We start from the raw sequence: 13,477 nt of genomic DNA, 5'->3' as shown, positions 1-13,477 counted from the left end.
CAAATTTCAGACCAGATTAAAGTAACGATCTAAACAGATAGTCAATATGGATTCAGCATTGTGCATGATTTTGGACAGATTTGTCACAGAGAGGTTTTCTAACTTCGTCTGGTTCACCTGTAAGAAATGGTGAGAGAATACATGAATTGTTACAAGCTGAAAAAATTGCTGTGGTTAATTGCAGTGCACATCAAAGAGGACAGGATTATGTGACTTTGGAAAATGCTTATGCAGATCAGGTTGCAAAATTCTGTGCCTTAAATGGTATCTCTATCAAGGGAAAGTGGGAACTGATGCCTGAAAATGATGAGGTGTATACAGATTTTATGATGCAAATTGTTGAGACTTTGGAAGAGTTGAAAACTTTACAAAACAATGATCCAGAAGAACACAGAGATTGGGTGAAGCAAAAATGTATATAAAGGGAAGATGATATTTGGGTGACAGCGGAAGGAAAGGTAGTTCTGCCAAACAGTTTGCTGACTCAGATGGGCAGATACTATCATGGTCAAGCACACATAGGGAGAGATGCAATGATTAGGAGTTTTAAACAGTTTGGGTTCAATCCAAAATGTAGACAAGCTGCCTAAGTAGTTTGTCATAGGTGCATTGTCTGCCAGCAGATGAATGTTGGTAAAGGAACAGTGGTCAACATGGGACACATAGGCATGGCAGGAGGTTCATTCAGCAGGATGGAAATGGATTTTATTGAGATGCCTGTGTGTGCTGGTTCGAAATATGTGTTGGTGATTGTATGCATTTTCAATCACTGGATTGAGGCTTAACCTACAAGAAGAAATTATAGCCTTACAGTAGGTAAGATACTTCTAAGAGAGATGATTCCACGTTTCGGTTGCCGGTCTATTTAGAATCAGATAGAGGAAGTCACTTCAACAATGAGGTGATAAAGTTACTATTTTCTGCTTTAAACATTCAGCAGAAGCTACATTGTAGTTATTGCCCACAAGCTTTTGGACTTGTAGAGCAGATGAATGGCACTCTAAAGTCCCAACTGGCAAAGGTGTGTGCATCAATGAATTTGAAATGGCCAGATGCTTTGCCTTTGGTTCTAATGTCAATGAGAAGTACTCCTTATAAAAAGACTGGCTTGTCTCCTAACGAGATCCTGATGGGGAGAGCAAAGATATTGCCAGCAATACCTGCAAATGCTCTTGTAAATATTGCAGATGACATGGTGTTAGACTATTGCAAAGGCTTGGCTGATGTGGTCCAATATTTTTTTCATCAGGTGGAAGCCACAACAGTTCAACAATCTCAAGGTTAAGGTCACAACTTGAGAGATGGTGATTGGGTCATCATATGAAAGCACATGAGGAACTCGTGTTTGGAGCCACAGTGGAAGGGGCCCTATCGGATTATCCTCATAACAATGACAGCTGTGAAGTGTGCAGGTTTTCTGAACTGGGTGCATGCCAGACATACGAGGAAGATGAATAATCCAACAGAACAAGAAGAGGAGCTGTTGAGATTACCAACAGCTAACAGCATTCCAGGTCAAGAACAAGAAAGAACTGGAGAAAATTCCTGAGAATGTTAGAGATGTACCTACTCCTATGACAGATGGAAAAGAGAGAAGCTTGGAGGAAAGTGAGTCCTCTACAAGTGGAGTAGTGGGAAAATTGGTACAAGAGGAAACAGCAATACCGGTTGAGAGAAGTTCTGATCAGAGGAGGGTGTCCTCAGAAGAGAGTGATCAGAGACGACCAAATGAGAGACAATCTGCTCAAAGGAGGTTGTCCTCAGCAGCAGGTGGTTTGACATACCAAACTGAACAAGTGACTGACCCCATTGGAAAAGGAATCAAGACAGATCCCGCCCAAGTGGATTGGATTCTTCCTGAACCAGTTGTGGGAACGTCGGAAGAAAATGGTTCAAGTTTGAGTTCAAGTTTGAGTTCAAATTCGATTTTGAAAAAGTTGCTGACAAGAAAGCCAATGAAAGGTGATAATTAGCCAGAGAAAATTTCAAAAGAAGAGAAGATAAGTGTAGTTCCGCCAATTCAGGAGGAGAAAGAATTGAATGAAGGAGAAAATACTAGTGGAGAAGAAGATAAAATAAGTAAAAGACCAAAAAGGAAGAGCGTTGCAAGCAGAAGATATTCTGGTCCAGAATGGGCATATGTAACTACCAATGAATGGCAAGAAGAATTTTTGTTTTATTGTTTTGATAGAGACATTGCAAATTTTCATTTTGGCATGTGAAGAACAACAGTACATGGTTGGGAAAAGCTGAAATAGAAAGAAGACTTGAAAAGTTGTGCCTAAAAGAGACATTAATAACTGATTTTGACAAGCTGTGACACTGATTTGGCAAGCTGCTATAGCGGATTTGACAAAAAGACTGTCCTGTGTGAATGAACTTTTGAAAAAAAAAAAAGAATTAGGAGGGATTTGCTGAGAAGTTTTGAAAATGTTTGAATGTTTTTTTTTTTTTCTGATTCTTCAAAGACCATGGGAAACTTTAGTAATGAAAACAGTAGAATTAGCCATTTCAAATGTGTAGGTATTGGTTTGGCGGTAGCGAGTGTGCTAATATGATTATTGTTATTTTTAGGTGTGATTGTTTAGATTGTGAGATGAGTATGGCCAGCCATATTGTGGAGATTGACAATTCTTTAGAGACTACTACAACATCATTAACAAAATATAGGTTTAGAATAAATGTCACATATTTGCATGAAGAGAAAGAGCTTTCTTCTAATGTTTTCTATCGCTTATTGCGTGAGTATGTTGAAGTGATGGACGCAAAAGATTGTTATGTCTGTACACAGATTCCGACTTCGGTGGAAGAAGGAACTACTTATCGTAGTCTACCCGTAACTTATGCTATAAGTTGCAGTCTTTCACTAATGCATTTCTTTAACCAAGAGTATATCCAATATTTCTTCTCTAATTATGAAGTTGTGTTTTCATTTGTGCCTGTCATTGGTTATTTGAATAAAATAGCCAAGGATAATAACTTGGTCATTATGAGAGATTTATTTGAGCCTACATTAACCTTTGGTACTGCTTTTGCACATAGGAATAATTTAACCTGTTTACTAACACCTGTAGAAAAGAAATGTTTATGTAACACAGAAGACAGGAGAAGAGAAATAAAGGCTAAGATAAATAGGGGAAATGATTAGTCGTAGACCTGGGATTAATTATGCTTATAATGACATTACTAAACAAGGAAAATTAACACTGGATGCTGAGCATGTGGAAAGGCCACAGAGTAGTAGTGATAGAGTGTTTGTGGGCATGAGTGAATGTAGACGTGTTTATATTTCATAGTAAATGGGATTTTATGATGAATGGACAGGACCCAGCAGTGCCCGGTGTTTAATGTTTTTGTGAAAGAAATGCTTATTACTGTTTTCCTAGAGTGAGGTATGGCACATGTTATTTGGGAATAGTCTTTCAGAAAATGTACCAACTGGAAGACTTGGATATATTTCCTAAATTGACGAGAATTCAAAGGAGGCACAACCAAGAATCAATTTCTAGCATTGTGGGAAACATTTTTGGAGCTATAATTCCCTCAGTGGGAGTAGATCTGAATTCAATCAAGATATAGACGTTGTCTACTATAGTAGATAACATGTTGATGAGCTATTCTGGACCTATCATACTCCTAGATACTGAATTAGCTGCTAGAAGAGCCATAGCTCTTCAGAACTGCCTTGCGTTAGATATTCTTTTGGCGAAAGAGGACGGAGTTTGTAAATTACTTGGTTTGAGTCATTGTTGCACGTATATACTGGATAACTCTAAAGAAGTTAGAGGTTTGATAAATAATGTAACAAATAACAAAGAAGATTTAAAGAGCTAACTGAAACTACTATCTGGGAGAAAGCTGGTAAGGGAATTGCAACTGTAGGAAATTGGTTTGGCAACTTGGGAAAAGGAATTATATTAAAAATAGTCAAATAGTTTTCAATAATTTTGTTTTGTTTAATTGGAGTTTGGGGATCATATAAATTATTTAAATGGATGAAAAGGAAAATGTTTGAAAATAATCAGGAGGGATTTGATGTGCAAATGGATACATTTTATGGGAAAAATACAAGGAAAAAGAAAATTCATGAAAAGGTGAAAGAAACAAGATTTTAAATTTGAAAAGAAAATAAATAAATGTATTTGGGATTTGTTTGATGACATAACTAGTCATCAGAAGAGTGAGAGCAGAGATTTTACAAATGAAATTTATAATTAATAATTTACTGATCATTGATGAACTTATGTGTGATTTTTCTAATGAATGCTAACAAAACGGGCGACTTTTGTAAATGGCCACCATAATCCATTTTGTTTTATATTTAGGCTAACTTTAGCTTATAACGGAGTTGCTTTTCTTTTCTCAATGCTTACTTGAAAAGAGTGTGTTTAATAGTTTATAGACATGTAAACAGCTACCCCTAGTGGAATTTTGTGTTATGCCTTACAAGGTCAGATTTATTAGGTGATTGTCACAGTTTGGCTGTTCTATTGTAAGGAAAATGTCACTACATTGTTAGAGGTTTCTTCCTGAACATGATATTTGATGAGATAGAATAATGGAGCCACAGACGAGATGGAAGAGAAGAAGAAATTGTTATGAATTGTGTTTAGCTAATGATTTCGCCAACGAAGCTATGGTGAATTAGAACTTAGTATACTATTAATGTATAAATTATAGTTACCTAACAGTGGTTTTATTGGCTGAATGTACAACACCCCATGTCCTGACCAATCATAAGCTTTGTGAAAATTAATGTAACATTCTGTCATTTATTCTTTGAGGCAGAGAGACTTTATGAGCCTTTACCAGACTTTCCAGAGATATTTTCAGATTTAGATTAATGAGGGAGTTTTGCAGTCATGTAGACTTAGGGGGGATTTTCAGACCGTTCCTACCGATGGTGTTCCCCTTGCTGAAGTGATTCCTGTTGTTATTCATTGATCTTATGGGTAATGTATGAAATGCAAATTGTTATGTGTCTTTTGTTTTACAGGTACCAGCTGCAACTCGTGAATGTATTGTTGCATTATAATAATTATTATTTTTGATATAACCCATGTTAGTATGTTTTTCTAAATTTGTGTTTGTAAAACTTTTACATGAAGCCCAACATGTTAATGCTAATTAGAGGTTAGTGAGGGAGCCTGTCTTTACATGCTCATGATTCCTATTGACGTTCTTTGATCTATTGCTTCAATGTATATTATCTCACTGGCACAGATTTTAGTGCTGTTAAGTTGTGTTATAACTCTTGAGATAATTTGTTTATTTGCTTTGATTAAACTCAGATATATAAGGCGTTCATGTATCATTTGTGTTTGAGAATTATTTTCATGACTTTAGCATTGTTAATATAGGGAAATAAAATTTACAAACCTTCTTAATAAATGGGTGTGGACATTGCAGTGTAATCAGATTGTCGATACCTTGTTTTATTGATGTTTATTGTGATGATGATGACATTTATTATTGACATCTTCTCTAATCAATGTCGCGTCGGTCCCTTGGCCTAAGGGTGAGATCCACTATTTTGTCCTGAGATAATAGCTAAGATTTCTCTGCGCTGCAGCAGTCCCACACAGTCCTGAAGCTTTCAGCCTGAGTTTTTTGGCTAATTCACAGTGCCACGCCCAAACCTGGAAAGTAAAGGTGATTTGTGACAGCCTAAAAACATTTTCTCTCAGCTACACAAGGTCTCATACATGCCAAGGCAAATGAGGAGATACAAAATAGGTTTCAATATACTTATTGAAGTGGTTGCATCTAATTAGAAAAAGCATGAGCTTCTTAGTGAATCCTACCTACACCCTAATGTCTAAAATCTGAGGGCATAGTGGTGTCATCCCTTCTGTCTATACCGGTCTACAGGAAGAGCCCCGACCCCATACCTGAAAGACGAGCAAGGGTCTGCCTGTTATCTACTGGCAACTCTCCCAGTTGACTGAAGAGTCAGTGCCAGGTTCAGGGAAGCTGTCAATGAAATGTTGTACGTCGCAAGACACCCATGGTTTAGATTATTTCAAGCATTCCATCCACCTTATTAATATATTCTTTTAGAAAGTTAGCATGTTCTTATCCCATTCATTTGTGCCAGTGGTTTGTGTCATTTGACTGTGAATGGTTTTGCTGTAGGGGTTGTGGATTTCTTCCAGACAGTGTAGCGAGGGGGGCTAGCATGTAGACAGGAAGTGCAATCCTTGCAGGATGACTGGGAGGGGCTCCTGCATACAAAGGAATTTGACACAAGGCCATTGTTATTTTACACACCATGCCACTTCAGCTGGGACTCAGCTGTATGCAAATAAGGCTTGACCCTTCTCCAATCGGAATGGTCCAATCTGAACTGCCAAGCCAGGTCCTCCCTGTACTGGAAAACACACATTCCATGACAGGGTTTGCCTTAGTTATGGGCTTATCGGCTGAGTACAGCTTGGTTCCAGTGACACAGTGTGCACATGACCCGTCTAGACATACCCATCCCACTGGGAAAAAACTGGTCCTAGGTTGTTTGTTTTCCAGTTGAGGAAGTACCTGGTGTGGCAGTTCCAGCTGAACTGTTCCCATGAAAAGCAGGGTCAAAATTGATTTGCCTATTGCTGGGTCCACACTGAGATGGCATGGTGAGCAAAAAATAATGGGTTGAGATGCGGCCTCAGCGATTCCTAGTGACTAACACTAACTCAAGCATTCCATCTATCAACTTGTTGTTTTTGCATTTGCCACCCTGAGCGCTCTGTGTATGCCCAGGCGTGGGTCCTGTGCTTACTGTATCACTAGAACCAAGCTATACAGATTGAAGAATCATACTTAGGGTAAACTGGTTCTGGGCTGTTTGTGTTCTGGTTCAGGGAGTCTGGCAGTTTGGGAAGGCTGCTCCCATTAGGAGCAGGGTCAAAACTGATTTGCTTATGGCTGAGTCCAAACTGAGTGTCATGGTGAGCCAAAATGGTGTATCTGGATGTGACCTAAGTGATTGCCAGAGATTAATTCAAGCATTCCATCCATCGCCTTGTTGTTTTTGCATTTGCATTACACCAGGTATGCCCAGACCTTGGTTGTGGAATTACTGTGCCACTGAAACCAAGCTATGTCTAGATGAAGAACCCTAACTAGGGGGAAACTGGTCCTAGGTCTCTTGTGTTCTGGATCAGAGAGGACCTGGCCTGGAATTTCAGGTTGAACTGTTCCCATGAGGAGCAGGGTGAAGACTAATCTGAATATGGCTGGATCCACACTGAGGTGGCATGGTGGGCTAAAATGGTGGATTGGGATGTAGTCTCAAAGGATTGCTAGTGGCTCAGATTAATTCAAGCATTCCATTCATCACGTTGTTGTTTTTTAACTTTCTAAAAGTGTCATTTTCAGAATTGCAAACAGAACATCTGTATCTGCTCCCAAGCTGAAGTTACCACGTATTAAATGTAATAAGGTATCCAAGAGTTGGTCAGTAGGAGAGATGCGCCTCACAACAGTAAAAACAACTTTAGCAGTTTTTCACTGTCAGGACATTTAACACTTAAGTACACATGTCCAATATTTTAAATACATGCAGCCGGCGTTTTAAGCCTTTAGGGCCTACCCTGGAGCTGACTTATGAGTATTAAAAAGAGGGATTGAAGCTCGGTAAAGGGTTTATTTTGCCAAATCAGTTTAAAACCACACTACAGTCTGCAGTGGCAGGCTTGAGACTATTGTATTGTAAAGTGCTACTTTAGTGGCTGGCACAATAAGTACTGCAGCCCACTAGTAGCATTTAAATTGCAGGCTCTGGATACATGTAGTACCATATAATAGGGGTTTGCAAGTAAATGAAACATACCATATTTTAGGAAGAGAGTACACACACTTTACCACTGGTCAGTAGGGAAAAAATGCACAGTCATAAAGCCAAAAATGTGTTTCTGCGACAGAAGGCAAAAAGCATTTGCAAAGCCACTAGGTCTCACCTGTGGGTGAGTTATTAGCTTTGGCAATTGAGTGAGTGAGGGTGAGTCATAGGTGGGTAACAGAAAGGTTAAAAAAGCACTTTGGAGCGACCAGAGAGGCTGTTTCATAGCATGTTCCTAACTCCTGTCAGTGGTAGAAAGAGAAGAAAAAAGAATCAGAGGGAGGATGGTACGAGAAGAAAAAGGGACGGGGAGAAAAAAAGGAACAGACTGACAAAAATTCGAATCACACTCTCGTTTAAAATTTCGAGGTAGGCGAGGGAGCATTTATGGCTAAGTAGAAATGTCATGTTTCACTAAAAACTTCTGATTTCGCGCAGGGCCCACTCATCTTGTGCCACCCCACTGCCATGCAAATCACAGTTCCTGAGGTCAAAATGACAGTCATAGCAACTAAGGAGCATTCACTGGTCTTAAAAAGGCTATGAAGTAGTCAAGAAGCTTCTTTGAGCACTGTTCTGCAGTATGCAAAATTGGTGGAGTTCGCAATGTTGGAAACTTCCATTTTCAAACCCCTCAAGCTTTCTCTTGCGCTGCATCCACTCCTAGAGTTCCCAGTTTTAGGAAGCGCTATGTCACAAGCAACACTCACTCGTTAGAGGGAGAGTGACTCTCCACCCCATGATAATAAACAATGACCCAGTGAGCAATAGGATTGCTAGTGCACCATTAATGTGATACGGTGTCAGAGGTAATTTTCTAGGAGAGATGAGCTATGAGTCTCCTGTCCTCTCAGGTGGTAAGGTGTTCATAAATTAACCAATATTTAGGGTGATTTCTACAGCGTGCCTTGAATGTACCTATGCAATGCAGGGATGCCACTCACGTGGTATATCGCATAGAAGCTGAAATCTATATTTAATGGGAAGTGCCCCTCTTTTTAAATAGAATGAGTGCTATTGCCAATGTTTTCACTGTTCATATGGTCAAATATATTCAGTTCAAATGTAGAACAACGGGCAGCTAACACATTCTTTTTTTGCTAAAATCCATCTCATAAGATGTAGCTAACTTCAGTGCAAATCGAGTGACAAGTAGCAGTTCCATTCCCCCTGTATGTCTCCCCTGTAACCCTCCGTAAATCTCTCTATGGCTTGCTTCTGAATGTTGTTTTCCCTGATTTAGCAAAAATTACATTCAATAGCCCTCTGTGGTAGCATTTTGTTTATTTCTAAAGAATTCCAACCATGTCAAACATGGGAACTGACGCACATGTAGGTTAGACGCTTAGATCAGCCAATGCAATTAAGTTGTTGCGCCGGGATTCAAAACCCGCTGCTTTATAGCAGCTTTGAGTTTAGAAACTATGCAACCTCTTAAACGATACACACACTGCCAATGCCAATAGGTCTACCCCTATGGGCGAACAATTGGTGATGGAAATTGGGTGGGGTTGGGTAATGGGGGGCCGATGAGGGTGTCTATCAGTGAAAAAAAGCAGTACAAAGCAGCCAGCGCTTGTCGCTTCATAGCATGTTTTTTACTTCTGTAAGTGGGAGGGGGAGAAGAAAAAACAGGAGGGAGGCTGGTAGGCGAGACCCAGCAATCGCTACCATGTCCCATTTTTTAGTGTCACAATCTGCACATATTTTGAAATTGCTGAGAAGAGGAGAGAAGGTGTGGGGTGATGACCATAGGTGCAGGCCTTGGAGTTGGGAACTGGGTTCAAGTCTCAGCGTTGGCTCGACATACTGTGATTCTGGGCAAATCATTTAATCTCCCCATGCCTACCAAAATAAGAATTAAAAGCACCATGAAGCACGAAGAAGGAACAAAATGGGGGGAACAATGAGAAGTAACTGGTAGTCATGCAAAGCGATCCAATACTGCTGATTGAGTTCGCTCTGTGTAAGACTTGAAAGAGCTATTGAGCGCAAAGGGTAGAGACAAAATAAATAAAAAAGTAGTCCGTTCACAGTGAAGTATATCAGCCATCATGAAATTATCCATGAAACAAGGTTGATCCCCAAGGCGGTAACAAAGCAGCCTCAAGGCAGGACAAATGTAAATCATTTACCAATGACATCAAAGCATTTTTTAAAGCAAGCCCATGAATGAGTGAAAGTGATGGAAGTGAGGTGGGCATGGTTAAAATATCACAATACTTACAACAGGTCAGAAGCATTTTCGCCCTTTACTTAAAACTCTGGGGGTGACCCTGCGAAAACAGCCAAGTACAACAAGGACCACACACATAGACCGAAACCTAAACAATAGTAAAATTGAAGATCATCATCAGGGTTTTTAGCAATGAATACATAGGTGAGCATGAATGCCTCTGAGGTTTCCTATCTGCTGACAGTTTGCATACCTTTCTGACTGCTGCTTAAACAATGGAGCACAATTTAATGTTGGTATTTCAGATATAATCAAGTTATAGCACTATATAAACCTTCATTATTGATCTACTCGCACAATCATCACCATGGTGAATTATTTGGTGGCCTTAGAATTCAGGGCATCATGATGGATTGGTGCTTCAAAGATTCAGTGCAGTATCACGGGTGGATGTCCTTAGAATTCACCCAGTTAGGCAGTTTTGATACGGTCCAGTGTAGTTGGATAGTGACTCTCAGATGTAGTGCAATAATTCCACAGATTCTGGTGTGTCATGACACAGTTTCTAGGGTGCACTGTGGTGGATTAGTGCAATGGAGTGCAAATAGTTAGTCTTCCTGAAATGTGGTCTTCCTGAAATGCAATGAGCTGAATAAACAGCTGGGGTCATTGTGTATTGCAACTGTAGTTCATTAGAATCCCTAAGGGTACAGTTCAGTGTGCTATTATCTCTTTTTTGGGTCCCCGAGATGTTGTGTAGAGTAATACAGTAAAGTTCCTGGGTCTCACAGAAGTGAGGTGTGAATGGGTAGTGTCCATAAGATGCAATCCTTCTTGCCACTGTGGTAGGGTAGGGGTCCCTTTGTGCAGTAATGCGTGGTGCATTTGAATCTCTGGGATTCATTATAAGTTGGTCAGTTAATATTAGGCCTGGGTGGAACTAACAGAGTTTCACTGCACTGAATTCCGTGGAGTTATATAAAAACTCCACAATGTTCCACAGAGTTCCCCAAGCGGGTGGAATGCAGGCACGTTGCACTGCATGCACTGATTTTTAGCACCAGGTGCTTGTTCTGCACTGTCAAATCAGTACAAATGGCACCACGTGTCATACCAGTAGGCTCTGCTACTTTCTGTCGCCCAAGTAGATTTTCTACTTGAGCTGAAGCTGGTCTAGACCTGCCATGACCTCCGGCGTGCAAAGTGCACTGTGGGAAGTTAGGCTGTTTGTTGCAGTGCAATGAGTTAGTGTACACATGATGCAATGCAGTGTGGTGGGTTGGTTTTCCTCTAAAGTACTGTATTGCATAGGATTAGAGCATGTTTGCCCAATGTGGTGTATTCAGCATTTAAATAGTTTGGGTAACTGTGCCCAAACGACTCATCAAAACATGGCAGATTAGTTTGTATCTTCTATGTGTAATGCTGAAAGGTGTAGCATCCCCCAGATGAATTGTATTCACAGAGATTTACAGAGATTCACATCCTTAATGTTCTGTCTGTAGGGTAAGTGTGAAAAAGGCAGTTTCATATGTTAGTGTCTGTATAAAGTGGTGCACTGTACTGGGTTACTATCCGTTGCGTGCAGTGTGACATCATTATAGTGTAGTGCATTTGCCTATTTGGGAAACAGCGCATTCGGGTACTGTACATAGCAAAGAATGTGATAATTAATTTCTATAGGAAACTATGGAGTTGATATGCTTTTCTTCATCTGATGGAGTATTATGTGTAATGTAATTAGTTGTCATGTCAATATGATGCAGTGCACTGCAATAGGTTAGTTTATCAGTGGTGCAGTATAGAGAGGTGGGTTAACACATTACAGAATGGTAGTTTGGTATCGTTAGGATGCACAGAGTAGTATTTTTTTTCCTAGCTGCATTGAATCATGGTGGATTAGTATTTCAAAGGTACAGTGCTGTCACTGACATGCCTACCAGTGTCATTGAGTACAATCCCTAAGGTAAAGTGAAATGGTGTATGTTAGTATCCCAAGAGTGCACTGCTGATGAAGTTGGTGAAGTTTGCTTTGGCGGTGCTGGTTGAGTCCGTAAGGGAGGGGATGAGCTGTGTGTCATTGGCATAAGATACCATGTTGATGCTGTGGACTCTGATGAAGTCTGAGAGGAATGTAATATTGATGTTGAAGAGTTTTGTGCTGAGTGCTGAGTCTTGAGGGACTCCGCAGATGAGTTTCTTGGGTTCCGAGGTGTAGGGGAATTTTAACTCATTGAGTTTTGTCTGTGAGGGAGGAAGATATGAACTTGAGAGCTGGTCCGTAGATTTCCAAGTGCTGAAGCATTCTGATGAGTGAGTTCTGGAAGACACTGTTGAAAGCTGCTGAAAGGTCAACGAGGATGAGTGTGGCCATTTCTTTTCAGTAGTGGATTCTTATGATGTCATTGGTGCCCACTATGAGGGTTGTTTCGGTGTTGTGGTTGGTGCGAAAGCCAGATTGAGAGCTGTCAAGGAGTTGACGGAGTTCTAGATGGTCTGCAAGTTGGGAATTGATAGCTTTCTCCATGACTTTAGCTGGAAAAGACAGGAACGAGATGGGTCTGTAGCTACTGAGGGTATTGGGTTCTGCTGTTGGTTTCTTCAATAGGGCATCGACTTCTGCAGTTTTCCAGCAAGATGGGAACATGGTGGCTGTTATGGATGTTTTGATGATAGCGGTGAGTTTAGAAGAAATGATGGTTCTTCCAAGGATGTTTATGAAAACGGGCATAGGTCTGAGGGGGCTCCTGAGTATATGGTATTCATCAATGCATAAGGGTCTTCATTTGACGGGAGCTACCAGTTGCTTAACTGCTGTTCACCAATGACGGAGCTGTTCTGATGAACATTTCTATCAGTACACTGTGGACTGAATGTATTTTAGATCTTGGCAATCATCTGTTTGAAAAACTTTGAGAGTTTGTTGAAGAGTGATGGCCATGGGATGATTCGTTGTTGGCAGCTGCAGGGTTGGAGAACTCATTGACGATGGTGAAGAGTTTTTTGGCATTGTTGTGGCTAGCTTCCAGTGTAAGAGTTAGGGCCTTTTTCTTTCCATCTTGTAGTTTTTGGTAGTAGAGGGTGAGAGTGGCTTTGTATGTGGATGTTGCATGGTGTTTTTGTGAAGTCTCCATTTTCTTTCAAGTTTATTACAGTGATGTTTGGACTCCCCAAGTTTATTCATATACGAACTGAGCAGCTTGTTGTTTTTGGAGGTCTTGTTTCTGGTGGGAGCGGTGTGGATGATGTAGTCAAAGAGCCATTTATTGAAGAGCTTGGTGTTGGGGTTCTCAGTGTGGTCAGATGGGCATTCCTATAGGGTCTTGGTCCAGTTTTCTTCGGATATTTTGCTGCAGTATGTTGATGGCACTTTGGATTTTTCTGGTGGAGTGGCTTGGTAGGCAGGTATCTTGAAAAGTATGATGTAGTGGTCAGACCACTTGAGCAGGTTTGTATGGGTGGTGGTAATC

The sequence above is a fragment of the Pleurodeles waltl genome, chromosome 1_2 (genome assembly GCF_031143425.1).
Source record: "Pleurodeles waltl isolate 20211129_DDA chromosome 1_2, aPleWal1.hap1.20221129, whole genome shotgun sequence".
Classification (NCBI taxonomy): domain Eukaryota; kingdom Metazoa; phylum Chordata; class Amphibia; order Caudata; family Salamandridae; genus Pleurodeles; species Pleurodeles waltl.
This window is presented reverse-complemented; position numbering follows the sequence as displayed.